This window comes from Cornus florida, unplaced genomic scaffold (assembly GCF_030987335.1).
Source record: "Cornus florida cultivar Cherokee Brave unplaced genomic scaffold, ASM3098733v1 CherokeeBrave_3.0.0_Hap2_Chr04, whole genome shotgun sequence".
Classification (NCBI taxonomy): domain Eukaryota; kingdom Viridiplantae; phylum Streptophyta; class Magnoliopsida; order Cornales; family Cornaceae; genus Cornus; species Cornus florida.
Window position 1 is genome coordinate 64,662,356 of NW_026775574.1, and position 8,755 is coordinate 64,671,110.

The 8,755-nt window shown below is 40.6% G+C and overlaps 1 pseudogene; it reads right to left on the reverse strand.

Moving 5' to 3' along the window:
• Window positions 1-332: 332 nt before the first annotated feature.
• LOC132305665 (small nucleolar RNA R71) lies at window positions 333-431 on the reverse strand (annotated as a pseudogene).
• Window positions 432-8,755: the final 8,324 nt, after the last annotated feature.

Sequence of the window (8,755 nt, forward strand, 5' to 3'; positions counted from 1 at the left end):
TATAATTCACCCACATGCATTCAATTGCCACCATTTAGAGCACATCACTATGAAATCAAACCACAAACCATTCAAATGCTTCCTAACTATCATGAACTTCCAAGTGAAAAACCTTACAAGCATTTGGATGAGTTTCTTGAAGTATGTTCCACCATGAGATACACGGACATGCCGGAAGAGGTGTTAAGGCTTAAACTTTTTCCATTCACCCTTAAGAACAAGGCAACATATTGGTTTAACAATCTTAGGCCTTTTCCAATAACTTCTTGGGCGGAAATGCAACATAAGTTCTTGAAGAAGTACTATCCGGTTTCTAAGACCAATGCCATGCGAACCTCAATTCAAGAATTTTCACACAGGGATGGGGAAACGTTCCATGAGGCATGGGAATGCTTTAATGAATTACTTAGAAAGTGTCCACATCATGACATGCCCAAATGGCAATTAGTTCAATATTGATAGGCATGAGGATGACGTGTGGCTTCTTTATGAGAGCATGAGTGAGAATTCTTTGCATCAAACTTTATCTTCCAAGAATGGTAGGAATTCAAGTGGAAAGAAGAGTGTTGGCTTACATCAAGTTGACTATTCCAATGAAATAGCCGCCAAGATGAAATCCTTATCTCAAAGGTTTGATCAATTCTTGATCAACCAAAACTCGACAAATCAAGTATTTTCCATCCTTAACCATTTCCATCATACATCTAAATAGACATGTATGACTTGTTCAAGTATTTTACACTCTACTTCCAATTGTCCCCATGGACATGTGCATAGTGAGCATCATGAACAAGTCAATGCAACATTTGTTAATCAAGGGAACAATCCTTATGGCAATCATTACAATCCTAGTTGGAGGAATCACTCGAATTTCTCTTGGAAAAACCAAGGGGAGGGCTCAAACCCTCCCCAAGGCCGTTTTCAAAGGAAATATGTTCCACCTCCGATGCAAAACCAAGGTTCCCAAGGATATAGACCATTTCGATCACAAGGAAACCAATTCTCTAATTCTTATTTTCCTAATCAACCATCATATTCTCAAGGAAATTCTAGGAGTCCCGCATTTGAAGAGAAAGTTTTGACCGCTCTAGGCACTCTAGAGGTTAACACTCAATTGCTTCATTCTCACTCTCAATCCATTGCTAAGCTAAAAACCCAAGTAGGGCAAATAGCTAGCACTTTAAAAACTAGAGAGAAAGGGAAAATGCCTTTGAATGCCCCACAAAAGCAACAATGTGTTGTGGAGACTCATTCCTCATCGGAAGGTCACAATAGAGCATGTCAATGCGGTGACAACCTTGAGAAGTGGGAAGATTGTGGACAACCAAGTGGGTATGTCCAATGAAGAGAGTGAACTGGTGCAACCCAAAGTTGACACTCGTCCCGTTTCACATCCTATTCCTCCTCCATTACATATGCATGATTTTTTAAATAAGAATGTGTTGAAAAGTGATTTTGAAAAGAAAGACTTGCAAAACGTTTTCAAAACTTCTTGTGTTGAAAAGACTTTAAAGAAAAATTTTGAAAAGGTTTTTGAGCCAAGAGCTCCATTTCCGAATGCCTTAAAATGATCCATTTCAAATGACAAGCAAAAGGCCAAAGCAAATGAAATTATGGATGTGTTTAGGCAAGTGAAAGCCAATCTTCCACTTTTGGATGCAATCAAGAAAATTCCTGCTTATACCAAGTTCTTAAAAGACTTATGCACCCAAAAGAGGAAGAACAAAAGCCAAACACCTAGGAAAGTGGTCTTAACCGAGCAAATAAGCTCAATTTTGCAACATAACACCCTTCCAAAGTTTAAGGACCCTGGTTCACCCACTACATCTTGCATCATTGGTGACCATATCATTAATCGGGCTCTTCTTGACCTAAGAGTAAGTGTTAACCTTCTTTCATACTCAGTGTATGTCAAATTAGGCTTAGGAGACTTGAAACCGACATTGGTTGGTTTGCAACTTGCCGACCGGTCCATCAAGAAGCCTAGGGGTATCATTGAGGATATCTTGATTAAAATTGATAAATTTTTCTTTCCCGTTGATTTCGTTGTCATTGACACGGAACCGGTCCCAAATCCTAAGAGCCAAATTCCTGTTATCCTCGGCCGTCCTTTCTTGGCAACTGCGAATGCCAACATTAATTGTAGGACGGGGATAATGAAGATCTCATTAAGCCATATGAAGGTGAAGTTGAATATCTTCAATCCAACCCCCAATTCATTTAACAAGCATGAAGAAGTTAATGTTGTGGAGAAATGTCATAACCATGAATGTGAATGAATTGAGTTTTTGTGTGAGACCAAAGTTTCGAAAAGTCCATCTTCAACCTTGAAACCAAAGAAAGTTGTTTCAAAGTCTTGTTTTGAAAGGGCATGGAAGCCCAAAGATCATTTTGACCAAAGACCAAGAAGTTCCTTTGAGCCTAATCAACAAGTTCTCTAAGGAACCATTTGTTGGGTGGAGCTTAAGGCATCCATCACCCCATTAAGGAGGGGATGCACTACAAGATGTTTGATCCGGGCTAAAAGAGCCCAACGTCTTGCTAGAGACGTTAAAGACTAGTAAGGTATTTCGTAGGGTGTCACAACCCTATTCCTCCCTCATTTCTATCTTAAATTTCATTTCTTGCGAAGTTTAGATATTGGTTTTAGGTTCATATGCATTGCTAGGAACTGTGATTAGGATTGTATGCACTTTCATGTTGAAATTGAACATTTTGCATGAGTTTGATCAATCTCAAAGTGAGTTCGATCGATTAAACTTCCCACCTGCATCAAACCTGCATCCAAATCACCCTCTGTCCAATCGTTCGAGCGAAACCTGATCGGTGTTGTCAATTATACATCAACTTTTGCAATAGCACAAATCATTGTAAAATAGGGCTATTGGTTGGGTAAGTTTAACCACTGGGACTGTTAGTTTATGGCAACCAAGGTGTCTAGGATCACTTCTAGAATGATGAAAGGGGTAAAGAGTTTTGTTTGGGTTGTCACTAAAATTAGGAATTAAAAAATGCATAAAACAATAATGCTAGGAATCAAAGAGATAAAGATGATAAAGAGGGGACTAGGGAAGTGAATCCACTACAAACCCTATACACATGCTAGATAACGACTAAATTGCGGATAAATAATATATGTAATGGTCATGAGATATATAGCAACACATGGTTGCCATATAATTGTCAAGAAGTTCATTAGATCACAAAGCAAGAATAATCCATCAAAGGTTCATATATTTGAACTACCTAAACTAGGGTGTAGCATTAAACATACTCATTTAAGCAAAGATTATCAAGCCCCTAATCAAATGATAAAGCACATGAAGCAAGGAATCAAGCATAAACCATTAAAGGTAACACCTAAGCAATGGACTATCAAGGTTCTCTATCAGCATGCCATTAAAACCATTCCAAAACCTTATTTTCATTGTCACTATGAAAATGCAAGCAATATGATTAATGTAAGAAACCATCTAAGACAAGGTAATTAACTTAGAATAATTATTTATAGACATTGGAATCCATTACAACAAGTAAGAGGCTCTAGATCATGGAAAGACCAAAATTATACATTATTATCCCCAAAATAGAAGCTAAGCTAGAACATGCTTACAAGGGAGAGCTTCATCACCTCCCTAGATAGGGATTTAGTTACCCGTGGATGCAAGGAATGAAGGAGAAGAAAAGTCTCCACCCCCCATTTTCGCACCTTAGGCTCTTTAGCACACAAAACCCTCCAAACTCACTATCTCTCTTTCTAAAACTTAGCAAAAGTTGAAATATATCATCCTGCTTCAAGGCTCTTATCTAGCCAAAAACCCCTCTCCACACACTTTCCCATGAGCTTCAACCACTCCAAGGAAATAGAATCACACAAAAATTGCAAAGGGAACAAGTTCAGCACAAAACCAGGAGCAGGTGGGCTGCTCTCTGCAGATCGGCGGGCGCCCGCGAGGCACTGGCTGGCTCCCGCGGCTCGAGGGATGCCACTGGAACAATCGGCGGGCGCCCGCGGTGGCGCGGCGGGAGCCCGCGAAACTAGGCAGAAAGGTAGGCACTTTGGCGGGCGCCCGCGGGGCCTTATGGCTGCAACGTCAATAAGGCTTCTTGTAAGCCTCTTCGAGCCGAAGCATTGACACGGTTACCATTATGAGCATTATGCCATGATCTCCACACATACGACGACTCTAGAGGTTCGGTCCAAAAGATGGTTCCCAGCAATGGCGCACCTACTTCAACAAGAATGATGCCAAAACTACTTCTTTAATCATGTTCAGGGAAACCGACCTGAAACAAGACAAAAGTACACAAGTAAAGTAAAACTGTACATTATACTCCATTAATGGACTTAACTAATGTAAGAAAGGGCACTTGAATATGCAATATTCGGCGCTTATCAAAACCTGCATATTTTAGCTCTATGTTCCATCGTTCAAACTTGTTCCTAGATTGATCTTTAGTTTTTCAATCGATCCAACTTCATCTTGGATCGATCTGCAGTGTCAACACTTAGAAAAATTTTGAACCTGCATCCAACCTGCATATTTCAGCTCTGCACTTACATAGATTCATGTGCCTTATTTGTTTTGTCTATCTTATTTGACATACATGATTCTATAACTGTACTTTAAATTCTTTACTCCAGCACTAACTTCCCTTTGAATTTCCTTTTATTTTGCAGACCATGGTTAGAGTCAAAACTGTAGCTCGCGGACACTATCACCGCGGAGCCAGACGGAGATCAAGCGACGAGGCAGGCCCATCTCGTGTCCGGGATCCCATTCCTGAGGACACTCAGAGGAGAGTCTGATAGAGGACAGAGGAGCCAGCAGAGCCCTTACATGAGCCCACTCAACCTCAGTCTCTCATATCTGACAGCAGACTACATTCATCTGCTGAGGCATCTCATTCTTCACAGGTTGATGCTGAGACTGCATATATTCCATCTCCATCACCACCACCAGCTCAGCCAACTCACGATCTAGACCGGCCATTGCCAAGATACTTACGCCTTCAGGTAGCGCACGAGTCGGTCTTCGACCTCGATTGCTTTTCCCGGTCGGTGCTTACTCAATCGGCCTATGATGATATCTTCTAAAGGGGCATCTCAGCTATTCTCTCCCCTGTCACTTACCTGGTATACCCGAGACTCGTACAAATGTTCTTCCAGAACGTCCAGCCTGCCCCGCGTAACCCGGAGGAGCTACGGACCACCATTGACGGCTTCTCGATCAGCATTACTGTGGATACATTATCCAGATCGTGCCGGTGTCCACATATCTGCCCTCCTGATCTTTAGGAGGCCTATCCCACTCTTTATAGGCCTATATATGCAGACATGGCCGTTTTTCTCACAGGTCACTACGCCGATGGCGAGACCTTTGCCACCCGCACTTACTTACCAGACGACTTGTGGTTTTTCAACTTAGTCCTGTTCCGCAACGTCTTCATGGCCGGCCATAAGATTCAGCGGAGATGCGATTATCTTACAGCTCTATATGCCTTCTATTCAAGGAATGGTCTATCTATTCCTTCCCTCATCTGGTGTGTGATGAGGAAGCTCTATGATGACTATATTAGTAGGGAGCGGCCTAAAAGGGCCAAGTTCCTCCCATTCGGCCATCTCATTACCCAGATTCTACGTGATTAGCGTTATCCCTTTCAGCCACGGGAGTGCCCTGAGAGAGGATCCTGTACCTTCCAGAAGAACTGGGATAAGAGCTACAATGCTATTATTGCCACAGGATAACGTAGCAGAGGCAACGGAGGAGTTAGAGGCTGAAGAGGCAACAACAGCAGTAGCAGCAGACTCGGCAGCGGACGATATACCAGTCGGTCCGGCTGCCGTACACATGGACATTAATTTGGAGCAGCCTATAGATGCCCCAGAGCAGCACTCTCCAGTTGGGTCACCCATTCATGCTGAGGAGTAGGCTCAGGATCATCATTCTCCAGATCTAGCACATGAGGCTCTAGATCACATACCCAGCCTTGGAGAGCGACTTTAGACTCTAAAGGACGTCGTGGTATCTATCCACTCAGAGACCGTCTCCATTAGAGCTGACATTGCTTCCCTCCCTACGGATGTCATGACTGCATTCAGAGACCTATCCAGAGACATCCGCGAAGCACGCCCTGCCCGTCCTACCTCTTCTTCATGATTTCCATATCTTCTTACTCCTATTATATATCTGTGATATCTATATATCTCTAATACTGTTATATTATTTTTGTGGCCAGTCTGTTGGCCTTGATATCTCACTGGATGTACTGTACTTTATTCTGTTTTTCTATTTTATCCATGATCTTTTGGATGTCATATTCTTCTATTGATATATTTGTTTGTGATTGACTCTATCAGGTGCATCCAAGTGACTTCAGTGAAAGAGAGTATTGCCTAAAATTTTCAAGACCACCCTTATACCTCTCTCTATTTTCAGTTGCTATCCTATTTGCACTTGCATGTCCACTGTGCACTGTGATTATCCCTTTTGTTATCTGATGAGTTTTATCCAAGTGCCAAAATTTCAGGACCACAGTTAATCCCAAGTTTGGGGGGGCTATGCCACCTACTTTTGATACTTTAGTCCCGATCATTCTTTGCTTAGTTGCACTGGTATACTCTTTCCTTTTATTCTCTTTGCACATTGAGGACACTGTGTCATTTAAGTTTCGGGGTAATGGTGCTTTGTAGTATTTATTTTTAAATTCAAAATTTTGAGCATGACTTGTGTAGTTGAGGGATTTTCTATAATTGGTTCATGATTAGCTATGATTTTTATCTTTTAAGGACTATATTGCTTAAAATTTAAAAATTGCTTGACTTGAGAGTCCAATACTCCTTGTATGCCTGGTGAATGCCATTTAGGAGTAAATTTTTTGAAGCATTGATATCATGCTTGCACTTGTGGTCCACATCATCCTGATTTTGTAATTGTTTTGAGATTCACTCTAGTATTCTACACTAGCATAGGCACACACTAGCACTTATTTGTGGGGTACATGCTTTGTTGATTATTGAATTGGTTATATCCCAATTAGGTTAGTGGTGCATTGAAAGCTTTCATTCTTGATAAAGGTGGATAACAACCCCTTTTCACTAAGTAACTGAGATTCTAGCCTCATCAAGTATTGAATTTCTCGCGCCGAAAGGTGAAGGGCCCAAACTCTAGGTCAATAATTGAACTTTAAAATAAAAAATAAAAAGGGACTTCTCCCAAAAGGTGAGAAGTGAGAAATGATTAGATAGAGGTTGTTTTGATTTGTAGCCTAGTTGATTTGAGCATGTAAGTTCGTAGGGGAGTTTGAACGCCTAATGCCCTAAAGCCGTCTGGTTTGGGAGTCATTGACCTAACGCTCGACCTCATGGATCGCTAGAAAGCTTAATAGATCACTACATTGCACCATGCTTCCATTTAATCCTTAGGATAATAAAAAAAAAAAATCGAGTGAAAAGAATAAGCGCACCTAGATGAATAAAGCTTTAATAAAAGGTCCACTCTTTGTTTTGATGATCGGTACTAGATTTGTGTGCTAGTTTGAGGGTAATGATGTGATTAATTCTTTAGTTGGCTAAGATAGCAACACACTTGATGCCGATCCACTCAAAAAGGATTCTAGAGTTGTTTTGATTTTCATGATCATTTTCTTGATGTGTGGAGGACCATACTTGCTTGCTTGATATTTAAATTTTGGGAGATTGCTTAGAAATGTTTGAAACATACTTGAGGTAGTTTTCTCTCAATACTTGTTCGCAATATTGGTGCCTCTTTTGTGATATTGAACTTTATGTTTGTGGGTATCATTTCTGGAAGCCCTCACGAGACTTCACTCATCCACTAGGGGTAACCTAGGGGTTTAAAAGGCTTGTTGCATATGTTAAATGCAATCGTGTTCCCTGCGAAAGTGACGTTATCCATTTATTGTTTTCTTGTTCATAATTGTATAGTTGTTCATTTCATTCCTTTACTTTCTAGTTCATTACTAGGGACTAGCAATATTTAAGTTTGGGGGTGTGATGAGCGCTGAAAAGTGTACATTTAAACCCCTTAAGCTTAGGTATTCTAGGACCTTTATTTATATTATTTTTCTGTTTTAGATTGATTTCGTATTATTTTTATTTTCATGTACTTATCCCCAAAATAAGCTAACTCAGCCAAATAAGAGTATAAATGAAGCAATTCTGAGATGAATTAAAGAAAGAAGCAAAGTAGAGTAAAAGGAAGCAAAGGGAGGAATTTCAGCAACTTCGATCGATCTCAAGAAAAGTTCGATCGATCCAACTTTCATCGATCTCAGCACTTCAAGATGGATCTGAGCCATATTTGTCCCTATTCAAAGATCTCAAGGTTTGATCGATCCAACTTGATTCTCTGATCGATCGAACCATCTTGTCCTTATCCAAATGATTGATCTTATCCAGCTGTACCATCCTATCAGCCACTTTTGTCCTTTTCCCAAAAATATCTTCAAAATATCTCAGATTTGTTTTTATCCAAAAGGGCGCCGCTATAGAGGATCGATCCAGCTTTAGTTCGATAGATCTCAGCCATGTTCGATTGATCTCACCACAAGTTCGATCGATTGAACTTCCCAAATCCTGAGAAAAACCAAATTTCAGCTCATTAAAAGTTGTCTCATATCCAATCATTGGAGGAATATTTGGTGTACGAGCCTAGCTCATTTGGGGTGATTTTTGACCTACCTATATAAGGAATATGAGCCACTTTTTGAGGGAGACTTAGATACTTAGAGA